This window comes from Mirounga angustirostris, unplaced genomic scaffold (assembly GCF_029215605.1).
Source record: "Mirounga angustirostris isolate CCGP_5_RB_7025 unplaced genomic scaffold, mMirAng1.0.hap1 SCAF_1, whole genome shotgun sequence".
NCBI lineage: Eukaryota > Metazoa > Chordata > Mammalia > Carnivora > Phocidae > Mirounga > Mirounga angustirostris.
In genome coordinates this window covers 38947288-38967898 of record NW_026991709.1, presented here as the reverse complement: position 1 = coordinate 38967898, position 20611 = coordinate 38947288, and the positions used below count along the sequence as shown (strand labels likewise).

The following is a 20611-nucleotide window of genomic DNA, read 5'->3' as shown; positions in this document are numbered from 1 at the left end:
AGATGCTGTAATAAAATTTATCTTTCCTATAAGATTTCTTTACCTGGGGAAATTAAGTGTTGTGCATTATTATTTTCCTATAGCTGGCAATAAAAGTGATTCACTCTCTGATATAGTCCTTTGTTACATTTCAGGGAGAAAACTATGCTGTTCAAGACTGAAGATAAAAATTATATTTAGAACAAGAAAAGAAAAAATAAAGCTACAAAAAGTAGAATAATAGTAAACTTAAAATATAAACATGTTTTATAGAAAAAAAAGAGTAGCTTGTCAAATAGTTCTGGAACTCCAGCAGACCATTTCCATAATCTAGACTTATTCTCTGGGTATGGAGATACATTTGTTGAAATGGCATTAAAATATACATATAAATCTCACAAATTCTACCACAGAGGCTTGTCTATAAAAATAATTAGCTATTAGTCAACTCTGACTGCAAAAATATATTTATATCACCTAGGAAGCATTTAATTCACACAGAATTTGCTCATGTTATGACAAGTGTAATTCCAAACCAAGAAGACAGACAAATATCTATGTTAAGCAGGTCACAAAGAAAATATTTTTCTGTTCCATAGAAATATTGTAAGAGTCATTTCCTTAGTATGTAAATGATGAAAGTCAAGTAGTTGTGGCTTTTGTGATGTTACATACAGATATGTCATTGAAAGGTTTTAACTTATCAATAATAACTCTAGAAAACATTATTAATTAATGGTTGCTGTTTTAAAATATTAACTGAACTAAATAATACTTTTCAATAAAATTACAATAACAGTGTACAAATAAATGCTGAGATCTATTTTGCAAAATTATAGCAAAAGAAGGGATATGGGATTTCAGTAAATACCCTTAGACTGCAATGCTATCAACCATGTGACTAATATACTTATTTCTCTGCTTTATATTCAGGTGGATGAAATGATTAGTACAATTGATAAAGTCATAAAAACATGAATATTTAAGATAAACTTTATCGCAAGAGACTTACTGTACTGTTAAACTTGAGACACTACGACTGTAGGAAGAAGCATCCTGTGAATAAAATGGTAACTGTCTTTTCAGGCCTTAATACATTTGAAAAATATTTTTAAAGTATTTTTAAGTATTGGAGAAGATAAATAAAATTCAGATATGTGACTTTGGACACCCAGAAACAATATATAATTTAGGATTAGGGAACAGAATGATTCTAGATGTAAGAGGCTAATAGTCTATATCATAATAATAATGAAATAATAGAATAGCCTTTTAAGTTATTTGTCTGGCTTGACAATGAATGGATTATTTATATTGTGTTTTGGCAAATGCAATTGTTGTATAGTGGTAGACTATTAATGTGAATGGAAATCCTGTATTTTTATAAAAGAGACGATGCTGTAAAATGGTTTCAGCCATGAATCTGGTGCAATAATTTTGTTACATACTAAAAACTTTAGTCAGTCAAATAACTGGTATAATATACTTAGAATAAAATAAAATATTTGAGTGACTAATCATTAGGCTACATTAAAGGGGAAACATTGAACCATGCTACCAAAACTGAGAATATGACTTTATGGTAAGAGTTCATGAAAAATTCTCCAAAAAGAATGAATTTAGATCATGTTACAAAGAAAACCTCAATGTATTTCTCAAAGAAGAAATTTGAGTTCCCGTTCTTTAGTTAAATCAACAAAATTAGGAATCTGAAAAAAAAACACTCAGGTCAAAAATAAACACAGAAAATGAACAAAGCACAGCAAATCTGGGCTAAAAAAGTATTGTATAAAACAGAAAACAAATTACGATGGCTGATTATTTGGCAACCAACATCATTGTAAAACACATGTGTCCAAAACTATATCAGAGGCACAAACACAGTTTCACATATTTTAACAATTATAAATAGAGAATGAAAAGAATTTAAGTAGTTAATAGTCCCTAAAAAGAACAACAATGTATGCCTCCAAGAGGTAGAAAAGCGATTCCAAAAAACTGAGGCAAAATTATTTTTTTAAGTAGATTTCGTTTTGAAAAGATATTTGGAAAATAATGGAATAAATGAAAACTCTTCCAATCTAATCTAAATTCATATCCATCATGAAATATTGATTTCTAAGATCCGTTATAATCTTTCAAATATCGCCAATCTGCGCCTAAGGCCAGCCAGCAGCAATAGTCATGTGAGTGACCTCCACATTGGAAGTAATTTTTCTAGTCAAGTTGCTTTAGCTGATACATTTTGAAGGAGAAACAATCTATTCCCACCATGTAATACTTAAATTGCATAAATGGGAACAAATAAATAGCTCTTGTTTTTGAAGCTGCTGAATTTTGGGAGTGAACTGTTATCCAGCAATAGATCTTTACTAAAACAGTTTATTCCTTTGGAATCCCTTTGCAATTTCTTATGTTTTTTCAGACACCTTTCTTCTTGCAATTGGTTCTAGATTTTGACTCTCAAATTCTATAATTATTGAAAGAACAAACAAATTTAAAAATAGGGAAAGATTTCAATATATGATTGTATGTATTTATTTACAAGCATTAAAATCATGTTTAAAGGATATTCAATAACACAGGAAAGAAACTCATCAGTTAATATGAAATGAGAAAAACTTGATGAAAATCTTTATTTTGCTTTCTTGGCCACGCCATGACCCAGTCAATACCATCTAAATCCAAATCAGCATCTGATCAGCTGAACATGAGTGGGGAACATACCACCCTGATTGTTTTCACTTTAATTCATGAAATTATCCTTGACCATTCATGTCTACCCTCTCACATCTCTAGTCCATTCACTGAGTCATCAAAAGGCATCATTTCAGACCATGGGGACTACCTATCTATCTTTACCTGCCCTCCCATCCTCCCTCCTGCCTACTCCTGGAGCTCACCCTCTCCCGTGTCTGAGGAAAGCACTCCCATTCCCTTTCTTACTCCTGGGCATCACAGTTCTCCCACCTTGCTTACACCACCAGATTTTTGCTCCCCCTTAAATGCCTTTAATTAGCATTCAAACCAGATATTATTTTTTAAAAGAAGAATTGATACCTTATTTCGGCCCCACTTTCCATCTCTTTCTAAAACACCACTCGACTTTTTTTTTTTTTTTTTTTTTTGGTATCCTTTCAGCAAAATTCAAGAAAGAGTGACCCACACACTAATTCTTCTTGTCCCACTCTCCCTTCACTCCACTCTGCCTGGTTTTCTTCCCTCATGCTTCATGGAAACAGCTTTCATTGAAGTCACTGATGCCCTCCTCATTGTAAGTCCAACAGTCAGTTCCTATTTATTATCACACTGGATCTAACAGCACAATTTAACAGAGTTGCAACTCTCCCCTATTTCGATAGATAAGCTTGTTTTTCCTCTTCTCTCACTGGTTCCTGGTTCCTCCTTCTCTATGGCATTTGCTGGTTCATTCTCTTCTTCTCACCCTTTTAATACTGAAGAACTTCAGTGCTCAGTCCTTGGCATCTTCTCTTCTCTCCCCACACTCTACATCTTTGCTGCTTTCTATGGCCTTCTGGGTTTAAATAACTTCTACTCCCAGATGGTCCATATCCAGACCAGACTTTTCTTCTGGACCCAACCCCATGCTCAACTTTTCCATTTGAGGGTTTAATGCACATCTCAAACTCAACATGTCCAAATCCAATTCCCGGTCTTTATATCCATCCATGGATTTCTCTACCTTAGAATACATAGTCGTCGCTCCTATATTCTGTTGCTCTGGTACAGAATAGTTGTGCAATCCATATTTGTTAAACTAAATAATAAATGAACACATGAATCAAATTTTCAGGGCACAAACACATATATACAAATACCAAACTAAAATGCAGTATATCAAATCAATATCTGAGTAGTACTGATCCATAAAAGTGAAGGGAATACAAGTGCTAGTATTTGTTTTATTAAAATTTTCCACAGTTGTTATATACTGCTCTTACAACAGGAGAAAACATTTAAAGTACAATCCTTCTAGATTTTAGGACACATAAAGGATAAGATTGAATAAGTAAGCTAATGAAAATACTGTGTTAGCCGAATTAAATATTAGAATTTATTATTATGTTTATAGGATCATCAGGTAAAGTTTCCTTTTTTTCCATCAAAAACAAAAGAGCATTTCAACAAAAAGTAATTATATTAAATAAATTTTAGTAGGTATTTTTCTCATTTATGAAAAATACAAAAAAGGGTTTTTGCCTTTTACTGCTCTATCTGAAATCTAGGGCAGTGACTGGCACCTGGTAATAAGTTTTTTCATTACTAACCATGCTATTTTAATCTTTTTAGATACATTTATTTATAAGTACCTGATGTTCAATATTGTATCAATTTCTTATTTTATATCTGTTTTGTATCAGTTTCTTATTTTATATTCATTAGGGACTCTCCATATCAATATTTGATTAACAGTAATTTAAATTATCAAGCCAAGTTTCTGTTAAGATAATATATAATTCAGATCGGGGCGCCTGGATGGCTCAGTCGGTTAAGTGTCTGCCTTCGGCTCAGGTCATGATCCCAGGGTCCAGGGATCGAGCCCCGCATCGGGCTCCTTGCTCAGCGGGAAGCCTGCTTCTCCCTCTCCACTCCCCCTGTTTGAGTTCCCTCTCTTGCTGTATCTCTCTCTGTCAAAATAAATAAAGAAAATCTTAAAATATATATATATATAATTCAGATATTTGATCTATTCAAATCCTTACGCCAAATTACTTTAGCAAAAGGAAATACAATTTTTCAAGTTGAAAATATGAGCATTTTAACTACGGGTCAGACAAGGTAGTCAGCTTTTATTTCCTTCTGAGTTGTATCTGCTTTGTGTTTGTGCTCATGGAATTAATCAATGGGTACGTGGAACAGATAGTGCTAAGGGACTCTAAAATTATAGTCTAGGCTACACTAAAAACAACTCTTAGTTTTCTAAAAACTGTGTGTGTCATCTACATTCCTCATGAAAATGAGCATTGAAAAGTTCTTGTAAAAATAGATCTGATAGTATGGACTCACGTATGCCCAAATTAGGTTTAAAGTCTATATGGCTTTTCCTTCTTTCTTAACAAAGGCTGTGGAGTGTCATGCTCTTTAATGAATAAGGAGGTACAATTTGTACGACATGCCCATAAAACTGAATGTGTACTTATTTATTTTTAATTTTGCTGTTTCTCTTGGAGCATAGTGGTCATGAGCTTAGACTCCAGTTTTGGGCTGTGTGGGCTTAGGTTATTAAAAACTTCTGTAACTTAGTTTCCTCCTTGTAAGACGGACATTAAGATAGCACTTAATCCATTATCACTATTTTGAGGATTAAATGAAATAATACATGTAGTTTTTGGAACATTTCATGAGGCATGTTCCTAACAGCTATGACATGTAGCATTAGACATTTTGCCTACACTGGGGCAATTTGCTATTTCTTTCTCTTTTTTTAAGATTGTATTTATTTATTTGAGAGAGAGAGACAGAGATAGTGAGAGCACAAGTGGGGAGGAGAAAGAGAAGCAGGCTCCCCGCCAAGCAGGGAACCTGATGCGGGCCCTGATTCCCGGACACTGGGATCATGACATGAGCCGAAGGCAGACAGACTCTTAAATGACTGAGCCACCTAGGAGTCTCAATTTGCTATTTTTTCATATGCGTATTGTATTAATTTGCCAAGGCTGCCACAATAAAATATTAGACAACAGAAATGTATTTTTTCATGGTTCTGCATGCTGGAAGTCCAATACTGAGATATCAGCAGAATGCATTCTCCTGAATCCTCTCTCCTTGGCCTACAGACGGCTGCCATCTTGCTGTGTCTTCATATGGTCTTTCCTCTGTGTGCAAGCAGCACTGGTCTCTCTTTTGAGTGCCCAAATGGTCTCTTTCTACGGCACAAGTCAGATGAGATCAAGGTCCACCCTAAATGCTTCATTTTTATTTAATTTCCTATTTAAAGGCCCAATCTTCAAATGCAGCCATGTTCTAATTTCTAACTAGAAATTAGAGTTCCAACATATGAATTTGTGGGGCAACACAATTCGGCCCATAACACATGGACAAATATGACAAAATTCTCTAGACATTGTCTCCCTGGTGTGAAGCTCTTTATAATCTCTATACTATTTAATTATTACAGTAGTCCTAATAAAGGATGTATCATTTATTTATTTATTTATTTGTGAGGATTCCAAGGCTGAGATATAGGTTACTTTATTTAAAGGGATTAAAAAGATGATAAGGGGTGTCTGGCTGGCTAGTCAGTGGAGCATGCAACTCTTGATCTCGGGGTTGTGGGTTTGAGCCCCACACTGGGTGTAGATACTACTTAAAAAAATAAAATCTTAAAAATAAAATTAAAAAAAAAAAAAAAGGTAAGTTTAGAGTCCGGGTTTTGAACCACATCTATTGGACTCAAAAGCCAGGTGTTTCCTAAGATTGATGGCTTATCCCTTGCTTATCCTAAATTGATCAATTGTTTTTTATTGCTCAGTTCACTTGCCAGATAAGTAACAGCCATGTTTTTGGAGATGTTTTTCATTTTTGTTTGCTTTTTAATTGTCTCCATTGGCCAATCTCTTTTATCAATTTGTATATAGATATAACTTTGTGGAATTTTATTTTTGTTTTACTGGAGTGATTAAATTTTTAAATTTACCAATGATTACCAGAATAAGAATCAATTAAGCTTTCTTACAACATTTGCTATTTCTTCACTAGACCCACTGGAGCCAGGACTGAGTCCTTTTTGCCTAGGTAGCCATTTTGGATGATGGGGAAATGAGATTAAGATTGTAAGGAGTCTCTGAAAAATGAGAATAACTCATACAAGTTTATTGAAGATAACACTGAATGAGGCATAGAGTTTTGGATTCCACTGCCCTATCTTTATCATTGCTATCTTCTTCTATTTATCTACACTCCTAACATAGACAAATTTACAAATAGAATCAATGTTATGGCCCCTGCCTTTTTTAGAAGCATTTGTTTGGGGGATGAAAATAGGACTAATAAATTAGCCCTTCTTTTTTTTTTTTTTTTAATAGATTGTAAAGGCAGCACTGATTTTCAAAACAACATTGATTTCAACAAATAAATGTCATCTCAAGTGATTCATTTGGTGGGAACTAGTTTATATGACAATCTCTAGTCTGATCTAAATGGAAAGTCTCATAAAAACATAAATTTTGAAATTTTCTTTTCATGCTATTAAGCCTTTTTCCTCCCCTGTGACAATATCCACTGAGCACAGTGAAAAACATAATGATCACAATAAAAACAGTTTTTAAAAAGAAGGTACAAAAAACTCCTTTTCCTTCCCCACCATTTTTTTTCTCTTTTTGTTAAGATTTCTTCTTTATAGACAATTTTCACAATGAAAATAGAATAGTCTCTTTGCTATATCTCTTTACCAGCAAGTTACTCCAAGTTTCTAAACTGTGGCAGTTTGCAAATTTGATAATATATGACTTCATATTATTATGCAACCAGGTACAAATTACTTAAAACAGTGAGAGAAAGCCCAGCTGACTACTCAGCCTATCTTAGCAAATATCATTTTTATTTAAATTGTATCATTTACGACTTGCTATAGTGGTGGTATTTGGAAATTTAGGAAATCATAACGATTTTTCATATCTGAGCTATAATGTATTCCAGAGAAAAGTAGTATTATGTCCATAACATTATATCATTCTAGTATAACAATATGGTGAGAATTAATTAATGTACATATACCTATATACAGAAGACTTAGATTAGTGCCAAGTCCATAGTAAGTACTATTTATATGAAGACAGTTATTATTATTAGTGTAGGAAGGTGATCCCTTTGTAGTTTTTGAATTTTTGCCTTGTGAAGGCTTTATTTTATCATTTATCAGAGAAGAAAGTAAACATAAAAGTTTTGTATATTTAGACTCAGTAATAACTTTTAAAAAGGTTTAGGATGCTTATTGTTTATAAATTGAATACTTTTCAAAAGGGGGATGAATCCAAATAGTACTTTAAAAAATAGACACCATTTTACCTAGTTTTATGTAGTTTTATATATTTGTACATAATTTTAACCATGAGAACATTTTCATATCAAAATGACAAAATATATCAATCATTAATCCAATTTAGAAATATATATAACTCTAAAAAGTATAATTGAATTTCATTTCTGAGGTTTAACACTGAATTTGAGGTGGATTAAAATTCAGATACCACAAAGCTAACTTTTCTATAAGAGATATAGTAAATTATTTTTGGAGAAGTAAATGAGTTTTAATAACACTGATGTTCCTTAACACTTTTTGGCAAAATATACATTTTGATATTAATAACAACATTAATGATTTAAAAAATATATTTATTTATTAGAGAGAGAGAGCATGAGTGGCAGGGGAAGAGGGAGAGAGAAGCTCAAGGGACTCTTCACTGAGTACGGAGCCCAACTTGGGGCTTGATTTCATTCCTGAGATCATGACCTGAACTGAAACTGAGAGTCGGAGACTTAATTGATCACGCCACCTAGGTGCCCCAACATTGATGATTTTTGAAATTAAAGTATCACAAGATTTCTCAGTATTCTATCTTTTCCATCAACCATCATGGTTAAAATATTTTAAAGGCAATCTTTCTTTCATTGACTACATCCCTTCAAGAAACAAAACAAAAACAAACTTTTGAAAATGAATTGGAAATGTACGTTTAGTAAATCTAGGTTTACATTTTACATTGTGTTACATCATGGAGTTTGTAATTAGGCGTATTTTATAAAACAGTGATACTCCTTGATTGTGATGTTCAAATAGGATTATCCAAGCAAATGCAATAACGTTTTGAACTTTATCAATCTGAGTTCCCAAAGCAAGACAATAAAAAGGCTCCCAAGTAAAAGACTTTCTAAAATACGTACAGTGCCTCAATTCTCATAAGTTTTCCTGAATTGGATGTAAAGGGTGATTAATTAAAGTGCTGATTATAAAATGATTTGCAGGGTACACAAGTAGATCCAGTCATCTATTTAAGTCTACGAGTACTTTCCCAATGTACAATAGCCATGGGTACAAATTGTCCCCTGAAACCAAGGCAATTCATTTCTACTTTGAAAAATTAATGTGTTTGAGGGGGAAAAATTACTAGTACTGCATTATTTCTATTTCTAAAAATTCATGTTGAAGTCATAACTAGCATCCAAATTTCATAGACACCCTCCCCCATCTTCTTCCTCTTCTTCTTCTCCTTCTGCTTCTTCTGAAGATTGATTCTTACTGATTGATTCTTCTATTGATACTTCTTCTATTGATACTTACTGATTAATATGTACAAACCTATTATATACTAGACTTTTGTTATCTATTCCATTGAGATTTCTCAGATCGAAGCCAATTTCACAGATCTAAATTAATAGTAGAATTTAACATGCTTATTACAAAACTTCCTTCTAGATCAAAAGACAGAGAACTTCCCGGTAGATATCCAAACTGTTATGTCTTCAGTCAAAAAATAGACTTTCTAACAGGGTCTATGAAAGCCATTCCATTTCCATTGTATTCAATTTTGTCTTTGAACTAACATTCTATTAATGTTAAAATGAAATGGGCAAGTATTTGAATTTATGTAGGTTACATCTCTGGGCAGTTATCTATACAGTAAAAATTATTGTCCTTAGAATTAGGCAAAATCGGAAAGCGTGCTTCTCAAACTTTGCAACTAATATAAATTTGTGTTAAATTTCTAAATAAAACACATTTTTGAGGCAAAATTCAAACTTTTATAAAATAAGAATGTAGTACTTCTTTTATAAAAGGTCTACCTACATTTGCAAATCTCATCACATCAAGCAAAGGACTGAACCAGAAGTTAAGCAAAAGTAACATGGGTATAACTTCTTTAAAAAAAAAAGAAAGAGTGAGGAATGCACCCCTCACTCTTATTAGAAGGCACATGTACTCTAAGGCAGCCATATTACGCACAGCTGTTAACCACCATGCTTAAATTGGCTGTAAATATCTGAAATAGTTGTCCATGGTGATAGGAAATTCACGGTTATTTTACACCTTTAAAGAAGCTTTAGTTCCAGCCTACCAAGGTTCATTCTTTCCTGGAGGAAACTCAGAATTACACGGTTTCCACATCTGCAGAGCATGGTGTGCTTCTCAATCATCTGACTGCACTAAAATGGGCACAAGAAGATCACTGTTTTCAGACATTTTCTCAAGCCATGTTTGTTTTCAGCAGGACAGAGGCGGGGAGGGCAGGAGAAACAAATACGCCCCACAGTCACTGGATCACAGTCTGGTTTCAGCCCACGTCAAACTCTTAGTGGAACCACGAACAAGAAAATTTCCTTTGACTCCCCTACCCAGCTTGACCTACTAGAAAAGGAAATTCTCTGCAGTTTCCTATCATCAAGACCTTCTTGGTGTGTTTTATAATTACAACTTCTTTTAGATCTTGATAGAGGGAAATATTATTCAGTGATAGCATGGGATCCTGTTTTTATTATAAAATACTAACAGTCACATTTTACCAAGAAGGTTTCTTAGAAAAAAAAAAAAACTTTCATTAGTTTAATGATATCTTTTTTTTCTTATTTGAATGTTTTTAATCTCAAAATGTTAGAAAACAATAAATGTTACTTAAGAGATTTTGCAGGATTCCTGAGAATACCTGAGTATCAGACATAAAAGCTATTATATGAGAAAAATCATTAAAAGCCATTTTAAAAGTATCTTAAAAAATAATGGTTTATTCTAAGTTTGGAGATTTTTTTTATTACAATTCCTGCAAGGAGTTTTCATCTGTTTATGATTAGAAAAACTAATGAAAAGGACATACAAGATCTAGGTTCAGGTACAAATAAACACTGACTATTCTCCCAACCAAACTTTTCTTTTACTTCAGTAGTCATTGAAATTTTCTCTAGAAGACCATATTCCTCTTTGGTTAATTGGACTTCATCAAGTGGAATGGGCAGGAAGAAACTGAAGGGATGTTTGCTATTTTTGACATACCTATCACCATATCTATATGCTACTGGATCAGGATATCCTGGGAGTTGGATGGACATGACTAACTCATATTTTATAAGACTTACTGAATCTGGGTTGAAAAAAAAAATGACCTTTGAAAACCAACCACAAATTTGACCAAAAAGGTTTCCTATCCATCAAAACTTGTTCTCTAAGCATGTTTTATGAGATATGCAGCATCAACTCATTTGTCTTTAATATGAATTTTTGAACACATTGGATAAATCAAACTCAGGAATATAGCAGAGACGAAAATATAAAGAAATTTACAGTGAAGCAAAAAGACAACAGTGAGTAAAATTTATGCTATAAGTTACAAGTGCACAATTCTTATTTAATAAATTGCTGGCAAATTATCATTTATCTAATAAAAGTAGTTCATCTTTTTTTGGATTGTGTCTACATGATAACTTCACCAGAAGGGAAGGGGGCAGGAATGTCTTTTGATGGTGACTTAGTGATTATTAAAAAAACAAACGAACAAACAAAAAACCTCAAAACAATTTCATCAAAATCAGAATCTGCCTGTGTTAACACAGGGAATTCCACTGTTTATCATTCCTCTAAGAACTTCAGGGGACATAAGTTCAGTGATGGCAAAAAGATAAATGTACCAAACTGGATGTAAAGAGCACTTATTCGCCTTGGCAGGCTCCTTTCGGTGACAATCGTATGCAGTTATAGTTAGGGTTCTGGACCTTCTTGTCTCTAGATACTGATTTTATTTTATTTTTTTAAATGTTTTATTTATTTATTCATGAGAGTCAGAGAGAAAGAGAGAGGCAGAGGCAGAGGAAGAAGCAGGCTCCCTGCCTAGCAGGGAGCCCGATTTGGGACTCGATCCCAGGACCCTGGGATCATGACCTGAGCCGAAGGCAGATGCTTAACCATCTGAGCCACCCAGGCACACTACATACTGATTTTAAATTCATACATACTTTTATTTCTTCTTTGAGCTCATCTTGTAATTCCTTTTATTATTTTACTGATTAGTGTTTGGTTGTCCATTGACGGTTTTATATGTCGTAATTTTGACCCTTTACCCTTACCTCCAAACTAGACAGTATCTTTGTGGAAGGTAAGAATCATTTTGTAATAGCTCAGGATTGGGCATCAACTGGCTGGGGCTCATAATTCTTACCTGGTTTGCTGAACTTTAACTTTAGTTTGGCTAATTGGCTCTGATATCTTGTGTTTCTCCCAATTTCTTCCCCTGTTCTTCTCCTCTTTTTCCCTTGAATTTGAATCTCCATGTTTTCAGCCCTAGGTTTATAAATTTAGCTCTACTGCTGAGCACTCTGTTGGTTCACTGTCCTACCCAAAGGAGTGGACCCCTTAGCACCTGGTTTCTGTGATTTTTATGTCTTAGGAGAACCATTCCTAGTCCTCTGCCCAGTTTCCTGTCTTACATAGGCTTTTGCATTTGCTTCCATCCTATTCAGGAAGTATTTGTTAAGATAATCAATGGAAGTAAACATTAAGAAAAATTCAATAAACTATAAATATAAATATAAACTATAAATTAACCTTAAAAAACTACGAGTAGTAGGCTATCTATTTGAAGTTGCGGGGGGAAAATAGTATTTTTAAAAATCCTCTCCCAAGTACCTTTTCTTGTCCTGGAAACTGCTTGGTTGCTGCAATACGGATGAAAAATCCCCAAGATTTTGGAGAAAATGGTTAGTGTTTGAAGCTCAAGTTATCCAAATCATTCATATGTTAAATATCCTGTTTCAAACATGCTACTTAATGTCAGGCAGTTTAAACAAAATCTGTATTAAACCTGCTATTCAATTAAAAAAAAAAAAAGGCTTTCAGACATCCATTGAGAGAGCTGGGCAAATTACCGTGATGCTTGCCTACATCACACATTTAAAAGAGCAAGACGGGGGCACCTGGGTGGCTCTGTAAGTTAAGCATCTGCCTCTGGCTCCGGTCAGGTCAGGATTGCGGAGTTCGGAGTTTCATGATCCAGCCACGCCTCAGTCTCCCTGCTCAACAGGAAGTTGGCTTCTCCTTCTGCCCCTCACTCTGCTTGTGCTCTCTTGCTCTCTCTCAAATAAATATAATCTCAATCAATCAATCAATCAATAAAGGAGCAAGAGGTCAGGTATTTTACAAATCTGAATCACTCCCCCCACCCATGATAGGACTAATGACACAACCCGTCACATAGATCTGCCACATAGTTCAACAAGTTGCATTTATTAACCACTTAGTACAACCCGCCACACAGAACAATGGTTATGCAATGCAACCTGCCACATAGAAAAACCTGCTACACAGACAACCAAGAAAGCAATTGTTAGATTCTAAGGATATTATAATCTTGTTCAACAGAAAAAAGTTTCTTTTTTCCTATAATGCCACCATTTGAATAACTGTTTATGTTAGTCTGTTTGGGTTGCTGTAACAAAATACCATAGACCAGGTAGATTATAAACAGCAGAAATTTATTCCTCACAGTTCTGGAGGCTAGAAATTACAGGATCGAGGTGCTGACAGATGTAGCGTTTGCTACCCAGACAGCCACCTATTCAATGCAATCTAACATGGCAGAAAGGGTTAGAGAGCTCTCTGGGGCCTCTATTATGAGGGCACTATCCCATTAACAAAGGCTCCGCTCTCATGACCCCATCACTTCCCAAGGCCCCACCTCTAAATACCATCCCATTGGGGATTAGGTTTCAAATATGAATTTTCGGGGGACACAAACATTCAGTTCATAGCACTGTTCCTTTCCTTTCAAAAACTATTAAATGTTTGTCTAGCATGTACCAGGCACCGCACTAGATGCTGGTGGATATAAGAGAAAATAAGATGCTATTTCTGATCTCCAGACCTCATAGATTTGTAGGCAAGATACATGTGTAAAATAATTTATCTTTGTGTTACAGAGGTATTTCTCTAATACAGTTCCTCAGCATACAGAAATATTCAGTATTAATGGAATTATTTTGAATAATAGAAGTAAATCCAGAGTTGGCTCATTAACTTGGCCATGCCTGAAAAGCGATCTTTTCAGTGTTCCAGAATGATCCTTTAGGGTTTCCAACTTTTAAAATATTCACAAAAGACTGATGTATAAAACGAATATGTATGAATTTATTAATTTACAGTAAGAAATACAATTGTAGGAAGAACAGATGTTTATATTAATTCTCCAGGCATATTCTTTCCCTTCAGGCAAGCTGTATTAAAAGACAAATTATTACACTACTGCTTTGTGCACAGAGTATCAGAGCAAGGGACTCTTGCTGCTTGATCCTCATGGGTATGAGTCTATTTTGTCCATTTCCACAAAACCTGGTGGATGACTTGCTGATGTAATCCCTGCAGCATTCATCTTGCATAAGCCCTTATCGCTCGGCAAACGCCATCCCAAGCAGGTTGGAACACGTCCTCTGCCTATTGGTTCAGTATTCACTCATGTCCAAGAGATCACCAGGACTAAATTTAAACAAGAGTCACAGATTATATATGAGCTACTTCTCCTACATTTCTTTTAGCTGAAACCTAGATCTTCCTTGAGGATACCACTTTCTTTGCATCTTTCAGTCTTGAACGACTCACTTTCCTGATGGTTGGAAAATAAGATTGTGTCTTTTATTCTCTCCATTGCAGCTCCATGATGATTATTACATAGCTTTTTAGTAAAATATCCTCCTCCATTTAGATTCACACCATTGTGTTCAATTATCTTTTGCCTTTCTTCTTTCGTCTCTTTTCCTGATCTCTAGGTCAATCCTCTTCATTCACTGAATAATTTGGCAGAGAGTGAATCACATTCCTTTGCACTTGAATTCCCTCCTCACTATTCCCACTCTGAACTAGTATCAACAATTCTATTAGTGTGGAATTTCCATAGTCCAGAAGTTACTCTGACAATTGTGACTGTGTATATTTCGGTAGCAATTCATTAAACATTCATGTTGTAGTTTAAATCTTTTAGTGAAATCTTATTTTCATTATATCCAGGTTCTTAGAGTTATTCCTCAATCTCCTCTATGTACTGCCTGTAGATGTTAGCTGAAGTGTTGGCAGGAAATGAGTACCAGGTTTTCTGGTTAGAGAAGTAATAGAAGAGTTAGAGAAGCCTTTATAAGAGCTCAGTTTTAAAAGATCAGTAGGAATTCACCATGCTGGCTGGAGGGCAAAGGCCTTCCAAGGGGGATGCACATCAACAGACATAAAGTCATAAAATAGCATGCTAGATCATGAAGTCATCATGAAGAGTGCTTGGAAATAAGGCTGGACATCTAGCCAGAGATTCCTGATTGCTGTCATCTACCCACCTGCGTATGTAGAATAATCCTTTTGGCCTTTATTAAAAGTAACCCATTTACAGCCGTCTTGCACTTCATCTGTATTCTTGAACTTCACTCCATTCTGTCCCTTCGGCCATCCATCTTTTTTTTCCTGTCACACAGTCAACAAAACTGCCACACTTCAGGCAGGTGTTGGGCCAGAATAAGGCAGTTGCCAGATAATGGAGAGCCGCCTAGTACAGGCAGATTTTGCTTTATCATTTTGGCCAACAAGAAATCATTGATGTGACTGGAAATCCAACACATGTTATTAAGAGGAACTGGGTGGCTTGCGTGACAGAAAGGATGGGCTGCCATTAACTTCATCATATGTCATTAGCAACATTAAAAACATAGTTACCTTTAACTCCACATGATTCTAATTGCAAGGTGAAAAATTCTTAAGGCAAAGCTATTCTGAAAGCATAAACAATAGTAAGGATAAGAGAAAATGGCTTTCATAGACTCTTGCCATTCAAATGGCCAACAAGAGAAAATACTCCTTCTTCAGCTGAAAGGAATTTCTGCAAGAAGGTTTAGGCTTCTTCAGCTGAAGTCATGACATATCAGATGTTTATTTTTTAATGTACTTGAATATTATACCCTTTAAGGAGTCCGTACCAAAAACATGAGCTTTTTTTCCCAATTCCTGATCAGCTGTGTAGGGATTAGATTCCATCTTTAGTATCTGACCTGTTTCTTGACTATAAATGATAGAGACTGACTCATTCATAGCTTGGCAGATATAGAAAAATAATGATCCATTTGTTACTTAAAGAAGAAAGATTTATGATTTTTGCTACCGAAAAACTTTGTAGAGGAAGATTGCTGAATCATAGTTGGTCACTCTGTTACCCACGTCTCTCCAAATAATCTCTTTTTTGACACTGATAAACAGTTTTCCTGGGTTCTGCCCAACCTTTGGGGAACCAGTGACTCTGATATACTGTTGAGGAGATTGATAGCCTTGCAGACACCACTAGTTTTTTTTTTTTTTTTTTTCTGTAAAAGGAGGGCTGCCACTCTTAGTTGGTCATTGGCCATCTGCTCATCTGAGTATGGGATGCAACACAATCAACTGAAGCCCAGTAATTAGACCAATGGAGTAGTGATGATAATAGTTCATTAAAAAACTAAGAAACAGCTTCAATATCTTCAAAGACTTCAATATATTTGAAGTATGGGAAACATTTAATGGATTGGATTTCATGATGTCTTATAGTTTCATCTAGCTCTTAAATTCTATGACATGAATTATGCTTTAACAAGACTCATATCAGTGTGAATTACAGACTCATCTGGGAAAAATGAATTTAAACAGTCATATGATTCAGTTGCACACAAAACTGTGGACCTCTTAGTGCTGGGCAAATTTGGAAACATCACAATAAGTCTGAGAACTCTTTTTGCACATGTTCCTTAGGCATTATGTACAGAGGAAATAAAATGTCTCTATTACTATTTCACAAATTTAGGAAGATTTTTTTTAAAGATTTATTTATTTATTTATGTTAGGGAGAGAGCATGCCCATACAAGCGGTGGGGGGAGGGGCGGCAGGAAGAGGGAGAGGGTGAGAGAATCAACCAAACTCCCCACTGAGCACCGATCCTGATCTGGGGATCCATTTCATGACCCTGAGATCATGACCTGAGCTGAAACCAAGAGTCAGTCACTCAACCAATTGAGCCACCCGTGAGCCCCAGATTTCTTTTTTTTTAATTGATAAATTCATTTAAAAGCCTTTAGAAACAAATTTATTTTTGAAAAAGATTTTATTTATTTGTTTCAGAGAGAGTGAGTGAGAGAAAGAGAGAATGAGCAGGGGGAGGAACAGACTCCCAGCTGAGTAGGAAACCCAAAGTGGGGCTCCATCCTGGGACTCTGGGATCATGACCTGAGCCAAAGGCAGACGCTAACTGACTCAGCCACCCAGGCGGCCCCAGAAACAAATTGAGTAGCTTTCCTATCTATAAACATGATCAAAATGTTTTGAAAAAGGTACAAAGAAATTTAGGAATATCTTAATACAAAGCATGGTAGAACAATGTAGAAAACATATAATTAAAACCCTGAAACTTATTACAGAACAGAAGATCACTAAAGATGGAAAGATATATATTTTTTTCTTCTAAAACAGGAAAATAGTGAATTTGTCAATTCTCCCTAAATTAATATATTAGTGCTGTGCAATCAATCACAATCAAATACTTAAAGACTTTTTTAAAGAAAAAATTACTCGGGGTGCCTAACTGACTCAGTTGGTAGAACATGCAACTCTTGGGGTGCCTGGGTGGCTTGGTTCGGTTGGGCATCTGCCTTTGGCTAGGGTCATGATCTCGGGATCTCGGGGATCGAGTCCCGCATCAGGCTCCCTGCTCAGTGCGGAGTCTGCTTCTCCCTCTCCCAGTCCCATTACCCCCTGCTTGTGCTCTCTGTTCCTACACCTGTAGGAACAAATATAAGGAAATAGAATAAAAGAAATAATAAAAATATGAGGCCTTGTTTTAACCACAGTTAATGTACTATAAAGTTTCATAAATTAAAAAGCAGTGTGGACATAGGAATAGATCAATGAGCTAGATTAGACTCACGTATAATGGAATTTCATGCCTTATAAATGTCATATTTAAAATCAGTGAAGAGAAATTGGATAATTCAATAAATGGTGTTAAAAATAAATATGGACTTTTATTCACTATTTGTACAAAATCAGTAACAGATTTATATGTAAAACAAAAAAAAATCATGTAAGAATGTGCAAAAATCCTGGGTAAATAATCCATAATCTTGGGGCACAGAAGACCTTTTTAATTACAAATTAAACATAAATTAAAATAAGGATCCATTTAAAATCCACATGCCCCCCAAAACAAGATAGAAATTCTAAAAGCCTACATTTTCAGCATATAAGTTGAAAGAATAATATGAAATATACATATATATTAAAAACCTCTTATAAATCAGTATGAAATATGTGTTGAAAATTTCTTTCAATAGTAAGGAAAGAGAGAATCACTCCTGTTCGCTGTTGCTTGGACTGTCCTCACATTCCCATGGGTATGTGATGTTTGGCTAGGAACATGTGGGGGTTACAGCGGCCTCTTATATTGGATTGGAGTGAGCATGGGAGGGTAACTGCTTTACACTTTTTTCCCCACTACAGTTAAAAAATAATAAAGTTCTTCAAATCCAACACCATACTCTCATGATCTTTTTCCCTATTTCTGTGTGTTGAGATGCCCCTAAATGCTCTACCTGGTACAGAATCAGACCCCAAGTCTGACATGAACATGAGAGGATATACTTGTGTGGAAATGCTGAGCTACCTCACTGTCAGGATTTTCCTCTTCTGGGTCATTGTGACCCAATCTCTTGTAGTACAAGAGCTGGAGAGCCAGTCAGCAATTAGAAAAAGACATCAACATCTATTGCTGATCAAGCAGAGGTTGAATGCAGCGCAGTGCAGAAGCCACAGAAATCCCCTTGGTTGGTCAACTTGTGCTTGCCCACCTAAACCTCGGGACATTGATATGTGCGCTCTTGTCTTTTGACCCAGCACAGTAGATAGGATTTATCTGTAGGAGCTGCTTTAGAGAGTGCATTGGGTATTAGAAATCCAGAAAAAAAATTTCAAATTTTTGAAACAACTCAAAGTTCTTCAGGCAGCCTCATATAATTATAAGTATTAATATTTGACCATGGCCTGATTTATTACCTGCCTTACAGCATAAAATGGCATAAAAGGAAATTGGATATTATAATTCAATACTGTAGCAGATACAGCAAAGGAAGACTTGGCCCAACTTTTCTGCCACTTCTCCCTCAGGAATATTTTCATGGGTCTGGGCTTAGGTATTGTGATACCCACTGGATGAAAACTGAAAAAGAAAAACTGGCTAATAAATTATTGTGTGTGTACAATGCCAAACATCCCACCAGCCCCACTTCCCTAAACTTGCTAACTTTGTACTTATCAAAGAGATTAAGCTGTCTGCTCATCTGTGTGCACATTAGGTACATTGGTGTGTTGTAGAGACACAGACAATTTTATCTGGGCAAGCCAGCATTATCCTGCTCACACAAATCTGACCATTAAAGGAAATATCTCACGCAAACACTTTCCAGCTCTTTATTTTGACTTCTGTAAAATGTTTATTTAAGTGAATTTGAGAATTTAATTCGTTAAAATAGTCACACTAATTTTGCACTTCTCCAAAGTCAATTCACAGCAGTGTAAAGACCCCTGCTTAACATAAGAAAAATATTTTGTTTGTTTGTTTGTTTATTATTTAGCAAATTCACATAGTAGTTAATAACAGCCAATTTATTCTTCTAAGAACTTTACAAATATTAACTCATTTAATTTTCCTAATGACCTTTCTTGGTTACTTGGGCTGTTATAACAAAAATACCTTACACTGGGTAGCTTTATTTCTCATAGTTCTGGAGGGTGGGAAGTCCAAGAACTTGGACAGGTTTGTCAGGTTCTGGTGAGAGCCTTCTTTATGGTTTCCTCATCTGAAAGAGCAAGAAAGAGATCTGTCTCATCCTCTTTTAAAAATAAGGGCTATAGGGCGCCTGGGTGGCTCAGTTGGTTAAGCGACTGCCTTCGGCTCAGGTCATGATCCCAGGGTCCTGGGATCGAGTCCCGCATCGGGCTCCCTGCTCAGCGGGGAGTCTGCTTCTCCCTCCAACCCTCCCCCCTTTCATGCTCTATCCCATTCTCTCTCTCAAATAAATAAATAAATAAAATCTTAAAAAAAATAAGGGCTATAATCTCATCATAAGGGTGCCATACTCATGACCTAATCTAGTCTTAATTATCTCTCAAAGGTCTCACTTGCAACCATCATACTACAGAGGTTAAGGTTACAACAAATGAATTTTGAGGGGGTACAAACATTTAGTCCATAGCACAGCCCATTAAGAAGATTTTGTTAATATTGGTTAGGTGAATAAATTGAGGAACAGAGAGATTAAGTACCTTGCCCGAAGGAACACAGTTTCTCATGGATAGAACCAAGATTTTAAATTCCAAGAGAATAGACTCCAATCTGAGCTTCACCCCTACCCTGTATTGCAAGTTACCCAAGAGTTATCTAAAAATGTTATCTAAAAATTCTCAGAAACTGAGAATACTTTTGTAACATGCATTAATTGTGATTTCCATTGATTTCTAAGGATATAACATATAAAAATTAAGATAATAAAAATTGATTTTTATTAACCCATTATATTTTTATTAGGCCATGCAAAACTATCTTTTGTAGCCTAATTTATTTCTCAGACATCTGCAAAACA

At 35.2% G+C, this 20611-nt stretch overlaps 1 long non-coding RNA gene across 1 annotated transcript in view; it reads left to right on the top strand.

Annotated features, from left to right (window-relative positions):
- LOC135362116 (uncharacterized) overlaps nt 1-20611 on the top strand; it is a 234641-nt gene that overhangs the window by 23434 nt on the left and 190596 nt on the right. Inside the window, exon 4 of the long non-coding RNA XR_010406550.1 lies at nt 913-1049. This is a non-coding gene — a long non-coding RNA (uncharacterized LOC135362116). The remainder of the gene's footprint in view (nt 1-912; nt 1050-20611) is intronic.